The sequence below is a fragment of the Macaca mulatta genome, chromosome 1 (assembly GCF_049350105.2).
Source record: "Macaca mulatta isolate MMU2019108-1 chromosome 1, T2T-MMU8v2.0, whole genome shotgun sequence".
In the NCBI taxonomy this organism is placed as follows: domain Eukaryota; kingdom Metazoa; phylum Chordata; class Mammalia; order Primates; family Cercopithecidae; genus Macaca; species Macaca mulatta.
Genome location: NC_133406.1, coordinates 197613201 through 197628665, shown reverse-complemented (window position 1 = coordinate 197628665; position 15465 = coordinate 197613201). Strand labels below are relative to the sequence as shown.

Below are 15465 nucleotides of genomic sequence, written 5' to 3'. Positions count from 1 at the left end.
GAAGTGGGCAGAAAGCATGCACAGCATGGGGCAGGAGAGGGGCAGGAGAAGGGCAGGAGTGGGCCAGTGGTGGCACTCAGCAGCTGGAGCTCAAAGTGGCATAGAGGAGAGGGCACTAACAATGGAATCCAACAGAAGTGGAATTGAATATTGCTGTGTTCTGTCCTAGCCATGTGGGTTATACCTCTCTGAGCCTGGGTTTCCTTATCTGTAACATGGGAGCAATTATATCATCTTCATAGGGTGTTTTAAGGATTAACTGAGATACTGTATGGGAAGAGCCTGGCATAGCACCTTACGCTTGGTAATTATACAAGCTCGTTTACTTCTTCCTTTTGGAGTTCAGGTTTGGGTGGAGAGGAGACCACACACAACTGTCATATCTTGAAAACGGAGGTAATTTCTCCACCACAAGGTGGCTGGGAGGACCGGGTAAAAGAACACATAGAGAGTTATTGTGCGAACTACTGAGCTTTAGACACAGGCCATGGACTCGGTCTTTCTGTCTCTCTCTCTTTGCTGTTTATTGCAGTTTACAGTAAGTTTGAAATTGTGAGGTGTGAGTCCTCCAACTTTGTTCTTCTTTTTCAAGAACTATTCTGGGTCCCTTGAAGTTCAATATGAATTTTAAGATCAGCTTGTCAATTTCTTTTCTTTTCTTTTCTTTTTTCTTTTTTTGAGACAGGGTCTCGCTCTGTCACTCAGGCTGGAGTGCAGTGCCACTGTCATGGCTTGCTGCAGCTTCAACCTCCTGGGCTCAAAGAATCCTCCCGCCTCAGCCTCCTAAGTAGCTGGGACTATAGGTACATACCACCATGTCCAGGCAATTTTTAAAATTTTTGTGGAGACAGGGTCTCACTATGTTGCCCATGCTGGTCTTGACTTCCTGGCCTCACAGCTTGTCAGTTTCTATAAAACTGTCATCTACGATTATGGTAAGGATGATGTTGAATCTGTAGTTCAACATAAGGAGTACGGATGTCTTAACAACTTTTATTTGTTTGTTTTTTGAGACGGAGTTTCACTCTTGTTGCTTAGGCTGAGGTGCAATGGTGCGATCTCGGTTCACTGCACCTTCTGCCTCCTGGGTTCAAGTGATTCTCCTGCCTTAGCCTCCCGAGTAGCTGGCATTACAGGTGCCCACCAGCATGCCTGGCTAATTTTTGTATTTGGAATAGAGGTGGGGTTTCAACATGTTGGCCAGCCTGGTCTCGAACTTCTGACCTCAAGGGATCCACCCACTTCAGCCTCCCAAAGTGTTGGGAATACAGGCGTGAGCCACCATGCCCAGCCTTAACAACATTAAGTCTTCTGATCCATGAACTATCATGAGCCACCAAATTACCATGTGGTCTGAGTGCTTATTGGAAACTAGGTGTTGTTTGACTTACCAAGTCATAAAACTGGCACACACTCCATCATCAAATGGAAGTGGTATGTACAAAATTGGGCTCTCATAGTCCCTGAAAACACAAGAAGTTTGCATGGGGAAGTGGCCCAGATGCCCTACTCTTGCTACGTTACCCTCCATTGTCTGTACCTATTGTCTTCTGGGATGTTCCCCAACATGAGGAATTGATAAAGAAGAGAAAACCCAGGCCTGGTTAGGCATGATGTGTGGGCACCACCTGAGGGTGGACAGCTGCAGTACTAAAGCCCCTTTCTGGGACATCCCTGAAGGACAGTGGTGAAGAGGAATCCTCCTCAGAGGCAGAACATCAATAGACATTAGTTGTTTATTTTGTCTGGAAGGAGAAATGAACCAAGATAAAAGTCTATATTGACTAATGGACTGGGGCCAATGGTTTAGCTAGATGGTCAGGGACTTGGAAGGGACATGATTAGAAAAGTGGTGAGAATGAGTGCAGGGAAGAAAGGTATATGGATAGTCCTTAAGTCCTTAATACGCAAGAAACCAGTTTGACCTAAAAAAAAAATAATAAAATAAAATAAAAGGAAGACATTTGCATTCTGATATATTTGATTTTGTAAAGACAAATTGTGACTGGAAGTGACGGCTCATGCCTGTAATCCCAGCACTTTGGGAGGCCAAGGGGGACGGATCACCTGAAGTCAGGAGTTCGAGACCAACCTGGCCAACATGGTGAAACCTCGTCTGAATAAAAACACAAGAATTAGTCAGGAGTGGTGGTGGGTGCCTGTAATCCCAGCTATTCAGGAGGCTGAAGCAGGAGAATTGCTTGAACCAGGGAGGCAGAGGTTGCAGTGAGCCGAGATTGCACCACTGCATTCCAGCCTGGGTGACAGAGTAAGACTTCATCTCAAAAAAAAAAAAAATAAAGAATAATTGTGTCAAGATTAATAGGTGGCAGTCATTAAGTCAAATATGAGGTTGCAAAAACTGGCAGAGTGGTATCCTTCCAAGAAAGATGTGGTCCATTCATTTTGGAACTGCCATTCACAAACCAAGCAGCTCTTGTCAATAAGTCAAGAGCTGTTTATAGGGAACTGTAGAATCCAGCAGTCCTAGGCGAAAAGAGGCTTCTTGCTACTAAGTGTCTCCTCCTTGCATTCCTCAGGTATCATGATCCTGCATTAACCATTTCCGTTTTATGATGGAACTCTTCCAGGCATTGCCATCCTCCTTGGGGGTATTTCTCTGACATCACCCCAGGCATTGTGGGTATTTCAGGTTTCAGAATTATTTTGTGCCTTTTGCTCATATGAGTAGCTTCAGTCAATGTCCCATAGTGAAGTGGTAAATGCCCCTCAAGTGGAAATTCTCTAGTCCAAAGTCCCAGTAGTTGCCACTGGGAGGCATTTATAGGCTTTTGCCATAAGCACCAATCTACATTCTGCGTAGAACTATCAAACAGAGAATTTGTCTATATCACCACTCCAGCTTCTATTCTATGCTGTGTGGGCTTGGGCAGTCTTACTGGTTCTCACTGAAAATGTCCAGTTAATATTGCTTGAAAGATTTACATGTCTTCTGTTTTACAATACTAGGTCGGGAAAGGTAGGGTTTTTTTTCTTTCTCAGTGGTATATAAAATGATGCATCCTAAAATTGATCATGTCTTAGATCTAACAATACATAATAGAGCACTTAGAATTGTGTCAGGTACATAGTAAGTACTAAAAAATTAGCTATTATTATTACTGAATCATTTTCATTCTTTTTCTGGAGGGGGGGAAGAGAACTCCCATTTTTGTGTCAGTGAAGTGTAAGCATTTCTACTGCAATGTCACATCCTGAAAATTCTCACATTGTACAAAATCAAGTACTGAAGATAGCAATGTGTGGGAAAAATAGGTTTGGAGAAAACCTCTCAAAACTGTTGCACCATCACCTGGCGTGGTGGCTCACGCCTGTAATCCCAGTACTTTGGGAGGCTGAGGTGGGCAAATCACCTGAGGTCAGGAGTTCGAGACTAGCCTGACCAACATAGTGAAACCCCATCTGTACTAAAAATACAGAAATTAGCCAGGCATGATGGAGGGTGCCTGTAATCCCAGCTACTCAGGAGGCTGAGGCAGGAGAATCGCTTGAACCTGAGAGGCGGAGGTTGCGGTCAGCCGAGACCATGCCACTGCACTCCAGCCTGGGAGACAGAGCAAGACTCCGTCTCAACAAACAAACAAACAAACAAACAAAACTGTTGCAGCTTTGTAATCACAGCAATAACAAATGCAAGAATGATCCTAATGAAAAAATGTAAATACTTAAGACTTGTTAAACTTCTGGTGAATAAAGAAATGACTGAATTTAGGACTTCAGCTTATTAAAAAGGTGAAGGTAGCTTGATGAAGAGGATGTAAAGAAGGGATGTAGGTGCTGACTTATGGAGATAAAGGCAAAATGTGCAAATACTAGGGGAAACTTCACATTAGTTACTTTCATGACAGACCTGTGGCCAAAAGGAAGAATGTGGAGTGAGTGAGTATGATGTACCTGGTGTGTCGTATACAATTACTCCTTAGCTTGCTGCATTTAGTCATGTTAGTGCTTCAATTCAGATGCTGTTTGTTGGTGGTACAAAGCATTAACATTCTGGAAAAATAATGTATGAACCGTGTAACTTCTGCATAACTATGGCTTCGTTTTCCTGTATGTTAGTTAGATGGAGCCAATTTAATTTACAGACACATGTTTGAGAGCAGAACAGACTGAACTTTACATTGTCCCCTAGTAACCTTGCCAGGAGGTGCTATTTATATTTTACAGATAAGAAAATGGATTCAGGATCAGACACTTGCTCTGCGTCACAGGATTGGTGAGTGATGATGATGATAGGAATCAAATCCAGGTCTTCCTAGTTCCAGACCTATGCTTCTTACATGTACACCGCAAAGCCTGCTTTCTACCAAATTTCCCTGATTACTTCTCCTGTGATTATTCCAAGAATAATCATACATTTTCTGATGAACTGTTAGCCTTGGCTTCATCAGGCTGATGTTTTGGAATCTGGCAGGTTAGCAGAAGCAAAAGATAGTTGATTTTTGCTTTCAGTGTTTTCTCAAGTTGTTTGTTAAGTTTGGCTCTCAAATTTCTACGTTTCTTTAGTAACTGAATTTCCTCGTGTTGTAAGGTTTGTGAGTTCAGAGTGAGTAAAATATTGCCTTTTCTTTGCTTATTTACCTTATCATAGAATTTTCAAAGTTTATCTTGCTCATTTGGGGCCTTTATATGATATTAAGAGATAATTGTTTTAATCAGATAATTGATATTATCTAATTAAAGGAGAGTAATTTTTGAATCCAGAGCCTTTTGACCTTATAAGAAAGATGTTTCTTTTTTTTCCTCTAAGACTTCTTGTATCCTTCTTGTGTTAGAAGTGGGGAAAAAAGAGTTAAAATTATTACAGAGCATGAAAAAAATTTCAGGATTAGGTTCCCCAGAATTTAGAAAAGTTTCTTCCTTTATGTTTTTTTTTTTCTTTTTCGAGATGGGGATCTTGCTATGTTGCCCAGGCTGGTCTCCAACTTCTGGCCTCAAGCCATCCTCCCATCTCAGCCTCCTGAGTAACTGAGATCACAGACAGAAGCTACTAAACCCAGCCAGAAAGTTTCTTTGTGACTTTTTCTCTTTTCCTTTTTGGGAAACATTTCTGCTTCTCCTCATCAGGAAGTATTTGCTTGTGTATACAGTAGTTATGTACATGGGTAGTAGATTGTGTTTAACAAATGTTTACTGTTTGAAACCATAGACTGTAATGACCTCAGTGCACACAGGAATAAGACCCCAACAGCCTAATACAGACAATGGATGACCCTGGCCAGGCATCAGCCACAGGGAGAGCTGCCAACTGAAGTGGACCAAGGCTTTGCTCAGTCCTAAGCTGATTGGTTTCAGGCAGTAAAGCAGACCCAATGCTGCCAGGTCTTCCCAGTTTTCAAGAGAGGGTAGAAATCACAGTATTTTTCTTTGTGAAATCTGGTATTTAAATGGTGACAATTAATTACATTTTTTTCCCCTAACAATGCTGAGCAGGTTGGTGGAAGCAGCTCAAGCCCTGCCAGTTGTTGCAACCTCATGTCTGACTTAATGATTGTCGTCTGCCAATCTGGACACAATTTTTCTTTACAGAGCCAATATATCAAAATGTAAATGTCTTTTTTTTTTTTTTTTAGTCAGACTGTTTACTTGTATATTAAAATTTTCTAGAGCTTTTGACTTTGAAAAAGTGAATGAATAATACAGGGGACACCTGCATATCCCATGCCCTTCACCTGGGCTTGGTAAATTAGATTTACCAACTCTTAATATTTTGCCAAGTTTATTTCGTTGCTCCTATTTTGTTGGACCAGTTTAAGTTGCAAAAGTCATAGTATTTAACACCTAAATTTTCTGTCATGTTATTTCCCAAGAATATTCGTCTACATAATGATAATGCTGTTATCATATCTAATAATTTTTTTTTTTTCTGAGATGGAGTCTCGCTCTGTCGCCCAGGTGGAGTGCAATGGCATGATCTTGGCTCACTGCAACCTCCGCCTCCTGGGTTCAAACAATTCTCCTGCCTCAACCTCCCGAGGAGCTGGGATTACAGGTGCCTGCCACCATATACAGCTAATTTTTGCATTTTTAGTAGAGATGGGGTTTCACCATGTTGGCCAGGCTGCCCATGAACTCCTAATCTCAGGTGATCTGCCTGCCTCAGCCTCCCAAAGTGCTGGGATTACAGGCATGAGCCACTGCGTCCTGCCCTGTGTCTGTTTTTAAAAGGCCTTTATGATAGATTTCTATAATTTCGTTTAATTGATAATTAAACATATTTTAATTTCCCTCTGGCATGCCAGACCTTTTCTCTCTGTACTTTGAGATGTAAATTTTGCTACCTGATTTTTCACCTAAGAATTGTTTTCTTTAATATGCAAATTTAGGATTATTTATCTGGCAACTGTCTAGGGTAATGAAACAGTTTATCTAGAGTTTCAAAGCCTAAGATACTGTTAACCCAAAATATCTGAGACAGATCTCAGTCAATTTAGAAAGTTTATTTTGCCAAGGTTAAGGAGGCTCCCATGACCCAGCCTCAGGAGGTCCTGATGACATATGCCCAAGGTGATTGGGATGCAGCTTGCTTTTGATACATTTTGGGGAGACAGGAAACATCAATCAATATATGTAAGATGTACATTGGCTTGATCCAGAAAGGCAGGACAAATTGAAGTCGAGAAGGGGCTTCTAGGCCATAGGTAGATAAGAGGCAAATTCATTTGCGTTTCTGATTAGCTTTTGCAAAAGAAGCAATCAGATGTGCATTTATTTCAATGAACAGAGGGATGACTTTGAATAGAACAGGAGGCAGATTTGCCCTTAGCAGTTCCCAGCTTGACTTTTCCCTTTAGCCTAGTGATTTTGGGGTCTCAAGATTTATTTTGTTTCACATTTCTCCCTTTTTCTTTTTAAAATCTTTTGGAGAAAGCATCTTAGAAGAAAATAAGTCTCTGGTCGTAGGTTTCATCTGATCACTTATAGCTAGGACAGTTTATTCATAGATAGGTGTGTCCCATGTTATCAGGAAAGCTTATTTTCAGCAGGTTGTGAAGTCTCACATCCTATGAAGAGAAAATAGAGAAAAGAAGGGGAAAAACAGCAGCAAACAAACAAATAAAAAGAACAATTCTGGAAAATCAGTATAGGCCATGTTACCCTGAAGCCCACACATCAGTAGGCAGGTATGAAAATGGCTTGTGTATGTAAATAGGTTGTGGTTATTTTCTTTGAAGTTTAAGTTGTCTGGCATCAGTTTGCAGGATTTTAAGAAAGCACAGGTTAGTTTTCAGTGATTTCAAATTAGGAAAAATGGGGGGAAAATGAAAAGAAGAAGAAATAAATGGAAAACATTATTTTAGAGACTTGTAGCCAGGAAAAATTTTAGAATTCAGTCCAAGTTGTAGAAAATAACAAAAATTGGAAACATTAAGCAAAACTGGAATCTAATAACAGATCTACTATAGTTTATTTTTATTTTTTATTTTTTATTTTTTTTTTGAGACGGAGTCTTGCTCTGTCGACCGGGCTGGAGTACAGTGGCCGAATCTCAGCTCACTGCAAGCTCCGCCTCCCGGGTTTACGCCATTCTCCTGCCTCAGCCTCCCGAGTAGCTGGGACTACAGGCGCCCGCCACCTCACCCGGCTAGTTTTTTATATTTTTTAGTAGAGACGGGGTTTCACCGTGTTAGCCAGGATGGTCTCGATCTCCTGACCTTGTGATCCGCCCATCTCGGCCTCCCAAAGTGCTGGGATTACAGGCTTGAGCCACCGCGCCCGGCCTACTATAGTTTATTTTGAAGCATAATTTTCTCTCTCCATTTTCCATTTTCACTAAAGACAAGTTGTAATACAAATTCATTTGCAAGATAAGTTTTAGTCTTATTATACTTGGCCTGAGTATTTGCATAAACCCAGCAAGAATAATTATTTGCCAAATAGGCTCTTTTTTTTTTTGAGACAGATCTCGTTCTGTCGCCCAGGCTGGAGTGCAGTGGCACGATCTTGGCTCACTGCAAGCTCTGCCTCCCAGGTTCATGCCATCCTCCTGCCTCAGCCTCCCAAGTAGCTGGGACTATAGGCACACACTGCCACATCCAGCTAATTTTTTGTATTTTTAGCAGAGACGGGGTTTCACCGTATTAGCCAGGATGGTCTCAATCTCCTGACCTCGTGATCCGCCCGCCTCGGCCTCCCAAAGTGCTGGGATTACAGCCGTGAGCCACCACTTGGCTTTGCTGGAACTTTATTTCATAAGAAATCTCAGATTCAACTTTAATGCCTTAAGCCCAGCTTGTGCCTGCAAATATCTGTATTAATTGGGTGAATTCCTCACTTTGAGATCCCAAGAAAACTTGGGACTCCTGGGCCTGTCAGAAAGTGACATTCTTGCCACAGGTCAGGAAACTGTACAGGGACTGCGTAGACAAGGTATTGTTGCAGGATCCTTGGGGTGTCATTTTTCTGGCCAGAAACCTCTTTGGCTGGTGGTGCCTTTGCCCAAGTTTTGCTCAGGCTTGCTGGGGTTATTTTGCTCACTTGGCCTGGCAGGCTGTGCTCAGCTCCCGCTACTGGCCTGGGTCCCACACCTGCCAAGGGTGAGTCGGGGGTGGAATAGTGAGGGGTGTGTGAGCGAGCATGGGATCCAGCTACTGCGCAGTCAGACATGCCAGCTGCTGCAGCAGGGTGGACAGCTCCAGGTGCTAGCATGAGTGCTGGCTCTCTGTGAGGCTGTGGACAGACCAGGTGTACCACAAACAGCTTCCACAGCTGGCATTGGGAACACAGTGGTACCTGGAAGCTTGGAGATGCCAGGAACTGCAGAGCAGAGCCCCCAGGTCTGGGTTCCCTGAAGGGCTGCAGCTCTTTTTTCCTTCTCTTCACCTGCAATGTGGTGAGCAAGGGGCATGTCTCAGCCCTGTTTGCGTTACAGCTCTTTTAGCCTCACCATTCGGTGGGTCCTGAGTTCTTGTTCTGCAACCAGGAAGAATGAGGTACTCAGACAAGTGGAGGGTGAGCAAGATGAAGAGCAGCTTTATTGAACAATGGAACTGCTCACAGGAGACCTGCAGGTGGTAGTTCCTTTCCACAGCCAGGGTGCCTTGATGAGTGTTCAGCTCCTCCTCGTGGATAGGGTAGGTCCTCTCTGCTAGGCAGGTCATCCTGACAAGTGTTCAACTATTAGCAGAGAGGGTAGCTCCTGTCTGTAGCTGGTCGTCCCATTGTCTGTACAACTCTCAGCAGAGAGGAGGCCCTAGAGTGGGTAGCTCCTCTCTGCAGCTGGTTGCTCCATTGTCTGTTCACCTCTGGCTGAGCCCAGGGTTTTTATGGGCCTCAGAGGGGAGGAAGGGCATGGCTGACTGGTTCATGGACAGTCATGGGTGGGCCGGGAAAAAGCACCACAAGTTCCCTCTCCATCTGTAGGACTGGCAGCCTAGCCCCCAGCCTTCAGGCCCTCCCTGGCCTGTTGATGGGGCCTCACCAGGGATCTGCCCCCTTCCACCCAGGAGCCTGTCTGCTTCCGGCTGTCATTCATGGCACCCAGGTTGTAGGTGCCAAGGGTCACCAGTGCCAAGCTTCCTTCAGCCCCCCATTGGCTTCCCTTCTATGCTTGTTGGTGCCCAAAGTTGGAGGGGCTGAGGCGGCAGGGAGCTGGTGTGTCAGCCCTGCCCCAAGCATGTGCACACCCAACTGGGCTGTGACAGTGCTGGGGTTCAGCCCCGACTTTGCTCGAAGACCAGAGTGGAGGCTGACAGCAGGGAGAAGCCAGGCAGTGGGAGCAGACGCTTCTGAATCTGTAAAAGCTGGGGGGGGTCTTTCCAGGCCCCCAAGAGAGCAGGGATACCTGGGTCTCAGCATTAATAATGTATAATCATTTAGGTCAATGCACTGATTTCCATTTTGATTTTTCTTTATGCCATAAATTATTTAGAAGTGTATCTCTAATTTCAAAGGAGTTAGGTACTTTCTCATTATATTTAGTGTAACCTTGATTTCTGGGTAATTTCATTATAATCAGAAAATCTATTCCAAATTATTTCTCTTTTTTGAATTTTTTTGAGCTCATATTTATGATGCAGCATATGACCAATTTTGGCAAATGTTTTATGAAGCTACATTTTTTTTTTTTTTTTTTTTTGAGATAGAGTCTCACTCTGTTGCCCAGGCTGGAGTGCAGTGGTGTGATCTCAGCTCACTGCAACCTCTGCCTCCCAGGTTCAAGCAATTCTCTGCCTCAGTCACCTGGGTAGCTGGGATTACAGGCACCCACCACCACGCCCAGCTAACTTTTTTGTGTTTTTAGCAGAGATAGGGTTTCACCATATTGGCCAGGCTGGTCTTGAACTCCTCACCTCATGATTCACCTACCTCTGCCTCCCAAAGTGCTGGGATTACAGGCATGAGCCACCACGCCTGGCCTACATATTTCTTTTAATTAGTATTTACATGGTGTATTTTCTCCCATACTGTCTTCCCATAGTGTTTATGCCCTTATATTAAGGTGTGCTTTTTGTGGGCAATTTGTAGAGTTTTTAAAAACTCCATCTGGAAATGTGTGTTTTAAATTAAAATACTTAGTTTATTTGCACTTAATTACATACTGAAGTCATATTTGCCATCTTTCTATTTATTTTCTATTTGAACTACCTGTTTTATGTTTGGTTTTTCCTTCTCTCAAAGAGCATTATTTCGGGTTAAAATGCATTATCAGTTCATTTATCTTATTTTAGCTTGTTAAACATTATTTTTAATGATTTCTCTAGATATTAAAACATAAATCTTTGACAGCACAGTTCAACACAAATGATTAGTTTTATTACTTTTCTAATTTTGATAAATAATTAGATTACTCTAACTTCATTTACTCTCTTTATTTTTCATGCTATTTTTATCATAATCTTTCATTTTCAATAGTTTTAAGTCCCACAAGACCTTATTATTATATTGTAATTATTATTAATTTATATCTACATACATATTTTCCCTGCCCTTGAGGTGCTCTTTATTCTTTTTTGCATTTTTGTGTTTCTTCCTTTTTTTCGGCCTGAATAACTTCCTTTAAATTATCTCACTTTTTTTGGTCTGGAAAAGTTTTTATTTCACATTTAAAGCATTGTAATTTAAAATAATTTTTATTTTGAAATAACTTCAAACTTAGGGAAAAGTTGAAAGAATAGTACAAAGCAATCCTGTATGCCCCATACCTAGATTTATTAATTTTTAACATTTTATAGCATTTACTTTATCATTCTATCTGTATAAATATATTATTGCTGTTTTTATAATTTTCAGCACCATTCTAGAGTAATTTGCAAATATCATGCTCCTTTACCTTATAATACTTCAGTGAATATTTCCTAAAACCAAAAATACCCTCTCATATAGGAGTTATCAAAATCAGGAAGTTAAATATTGAAATAATATATATATATATATACAATCTAATATCTAATTTATATTCCAATTTTGTCTATTGTCATAATGTCTTTTATAGCATCCCTCTCTTCCAAGATTATATATTGCATTCGTTATTTTTCTTTTAGTCTCTCAGCATTTTTTTGTTTTTCATGACATTTTTTGAGATTAGAAACTAGTTATTTTACGGAACATTCCTCAATTTGGGTTTCTTTGATGTTTCTTCATGATTATATTCAGGTTTTACATTTTTGGCTAAAATGCTATATAGATGGTGTATTCTTAGGATTGCACATCTGGATACACACTGTATCTATTTGTTCCTTATTGGTGATGTTAATTGTGATCACTAAGTTTAGATGTTGTCCAGTTTCTCTATTATAGATCTACTATTTTTAATGTTTGTACTCAATAAATCCTTAGTGGATAGATAGCTTGCAACTACCTAAATAAAAAGTTTGAGATTCAGACTTTTTCAAAGAGGATGTGACTCACAGGAATGACCAGCCTACCAGCAGCACTGGCTAGAGCTTGCATAGAAATGGCAGCTGTGTTGAGGGGAAGCATTGCCTGAGCATGTGGCCAGGGCTGGTCTGTAGAAGTGGCTGCTGGATGGGGAGAGTGTGGCCTGAGTGCGTGGCTGTGTAGTCCACGGAGGTCAGTTGGAGTGAGTACTACAGCCCTTCCACGCACCAGTTTACTCACTCTAAAGCTGAATAAGGAAGAAGAATGAAGCAAAGCTGAATAAGGAAGAAGAATGAAGCCAGCAACATAAGTACCTTCCAGCAGCCATCACATTTCAGTGCCCCTCTGTCGCCCTCTATTGACAGAGCCTCACATTGCACCGGCTGGGGCGAGAGAAACGCTTGCATGGTGTCAGGAGAGGCACGTAACACATCCACACCCATGTTTTCTGAGACAGAGGGAGCTCTCTCTCAGGTTTGGGGGCTGGGGCTGAGAAGGTGTAAACTGATTCTTGCTAGACATGTGAGTGACCAGTTGTCTACTGAGGGGTGGGGATAGAGTGGGAAATTGAGTATGAGCATTTTATGTTTTATTTCCTGTGTTGAGGCATTGTGTTACAGGCTTCATATACATTGCTTCTACTCCTTACAAAAATCCTGAGAGGTGAGTGTAATTAGTCACATTTTACAGATGAGGAGATTCAGGCTGAGAAAGGCTCAGAATGGTTAAGTAACCTGTTCAAGATTATACAGTAAATGAGTAGTGGGACCAGAATTAAAATCCTAGCCTGTCTACCTCCACAGCTGTTATTCTTGCCAGGATACCATACATTTTTTTTTTTTTTGATGGAATTTTTCCCTTGTCACCCAGTCTGGAGTGCCATGGTGCAATCTCGGCTCACTGCAACCTCCATCTCTTGGGTTCAAGCAATTCTCCTGCCTCAGCCTCCCAAGTAGCGGGATTACAGGTGCCCACCACCATGCCCAGCTAATTTTTATATTTTTAGTTGAGACTGGGTTTCACTGTGTTGGCCAGGCTGGTCTCGAACTCCTGACCTCAGGTTAGGATACCATATTTCAGATGACATTTATGTAAGTGTGGTTTTTTATAGGCCCCATCATGTGGATGCTTCCAGGGCAGAACCAAAGCTGGGTTTCTGAATTTATCCTGCTTGGTTTTCCAGTGACCCCATTTCAACAGGATCTTCTCCGTTGCCTTTCTTTTCCTCTACTTGAGCTCTGTCCCAGACAGTTGGCTCATTGTCACCCTGATCTGCCTGGACATGCATCTCCACACTGCCATGTACTTCTTCCTCTGAATCCTCTCCCTGCTGGATATGGGCCATATCATCATCACCATGCCCCAGATGTTGGTGCATCTTGTCATTCACTCTCAGACCATCACCTTTGCTGGCTGTTGGCTGCAGATGTATGTGTTTGGTGTCTTGGGCCTGAGCGAGTGCATCTTCTTTGCAGTCACGGCTTATGACCAATATGTGGCCATTTGCCACCTGCTGTGTTATACTGTCATCCTCATTTGGGACTGTGCACATGCTTGGTAGTTGGGACATGGGCCTGTGGTTTCTTCTCCCTGATTCATACCTTTCTCACCATGAGGCTGCCATATTGTGGGCCCAACACGGTCAACCACTATTTCTGTGAAGGTCCCTCGGTACGGAGCTTGGCTTGCAGGGACACCCACTTCATTGAGATGGCAGATCTGGTCATCAGGGTCTTTATGGTTGTTGTCCCACTGTCTCTCATTCTGGCCTCCTACATTCATATTGCCCTGGCCATCCTCAAGATTAAGTCCACCCAGGGCCGCTGCAAAGCTTTCTGGACCTGTGCCTCCCCCCTGACCGTGGTCACACTCTTCTATGCTCTGGTCACTTTTATCTATGTGAGGCCCAACTCCAGCTATTCTCCTGAGCTAGGTAAGCAGATCTCATTCTTTTACAGTGTCTTCATGGCTCTGCTCAATCCTGTGGTCTACATTCTGAGGAACAAGGACATTAAGCAGCCTTTTCTCAAAATGATGGGGCATAGTAGGGTTGCCTAGTGAACTGGGAGCCAGGAGAGGCCTGGGGTAGAATGTCCAATGTTGAAGAAAGGTACAGCAACTGTAATGTGCAACTAACGTTGTGCATTTGAACCAACACAGTACTTGGTCAGTGGAACAAATATGCATGAAACTAACATGGCTATCTTGATCCACTTGCTTCATTGTGGTGCAGTAACGAACAAATCTGTAATTTCAGCATCTTACAACAGCAAAAGTTTATTTATTGCTCACATCCCATGGTAGTTGTAGGTCGGCTATGGCCTTGTGCAGTCTCAGATCCACCCTGAAGGAGAAGCCCTTATCTGGAACATACCATTCTTATGGCAGAGGGAAAGGAACAATGGCCAAAACAAATGATGACTAATAAAGCATTTCAGAAGTGACACACACCTCTTGGCTCACATCCCATTGGCCAAAGCAGGTCACATGGTCAAGTGACGGCAAGGAGGCAGGAAGTATTTTCTTCCTGCTGAGAAGTAATGCATATCACAGGACAATGGACAGGCATGCATAATTACAGGGAGGGCAGCAAATAACAGAGATAATGATATAATCTACCATAATACCACAGCAACCAATAGAATACATGTAACCAACATGGAACATGGTAACTGTGTGACATGGCGCATGGGGGCCAAAGTGATTTAAGCAAAGTAGGACATATAAACAATATTTGCTGCCAACACAGAAAATTAAGATGATGGTATGTGGAACCAATACAGCCCATGGACCTGACTTGGTGCATGTAATCAATGTGGTTCAGGGGGCTAACATGGTATACTCTGCATTGTATTGTGGAAAGACACAGAATTTGATGTTCAGTGACCTGGGTTCTAGTGCCAACCTTGCCAACTTGCTGTGTGTGTGACTTTGGGCAATTTGTTTCCTCTCTCTAAATCTCACTTCATTTATCTGTAAAATTAACACGTTGAACATAAGGGTCCCCAAAGCCTCTTGTGTCTCTAAAATTGTATGCCACAATAGGCAGAGTAAGCATGGTGTATGAAACTCAAATGCAATAAATTTGTGAAAGTCCTCTGTGAACCATAAAATAAACAAGGAAACCATAAAATAATAAGAATTGCTGCAGACCAGGCACAGTGACTCTTGCCTTTAATCCCAGCAATTTGGGAGGCTGAAGTGAGAGGATTGCTTGAAGCCAAGAGTTTAAGAGCAGCCTGGGTAACAAAGTGAGACCTGCCCCCTGCCCCACCGATCTCTATAGAAAAAAATTACCTGGGCACAGTGATGTGCACCTATAGTCTCAGCTACTCAGGGGGCTGAGGTGGGAGGATCACTGGGACCCAAGAACTTGAGGCTTCTTTGAGCTATGATTGCACCACCGCACTCCAGCCTGGGAGACAGGACTCCCATCTCTAAGAAAAAAAAAAAAGCATTGCTGCTATGTGTGCTGCTCATCTGTAAACCACAATGGGCAGCATACCTAGCAGTGATTCATTCTTTTAAGACTTAAATGACATTGGACTTTCTAAGAATCTGTGATAGTTAATACTTAGTGTCAACTTGATTGGATTGAAGAATGCAAAGTATTGACCCTGGGTG

The 15465-nt window shown here is 42.6% G+C and overlaps 1 pseudogene; it reads left to right on the top strand.

Annotated features, from left to right (window-relative positions):
* The first annotated feature begins 12960 nt into the window (after positions 1 to 12960).
* On the top strand, positions 12961 to 13899 carry LOC100427979 (olfactory receptor 2A12-like; annotated as a pseudogene).
* The last annotated feature ends 1566 nt before the right edge of the window (positions 13900 to 15465 follow it).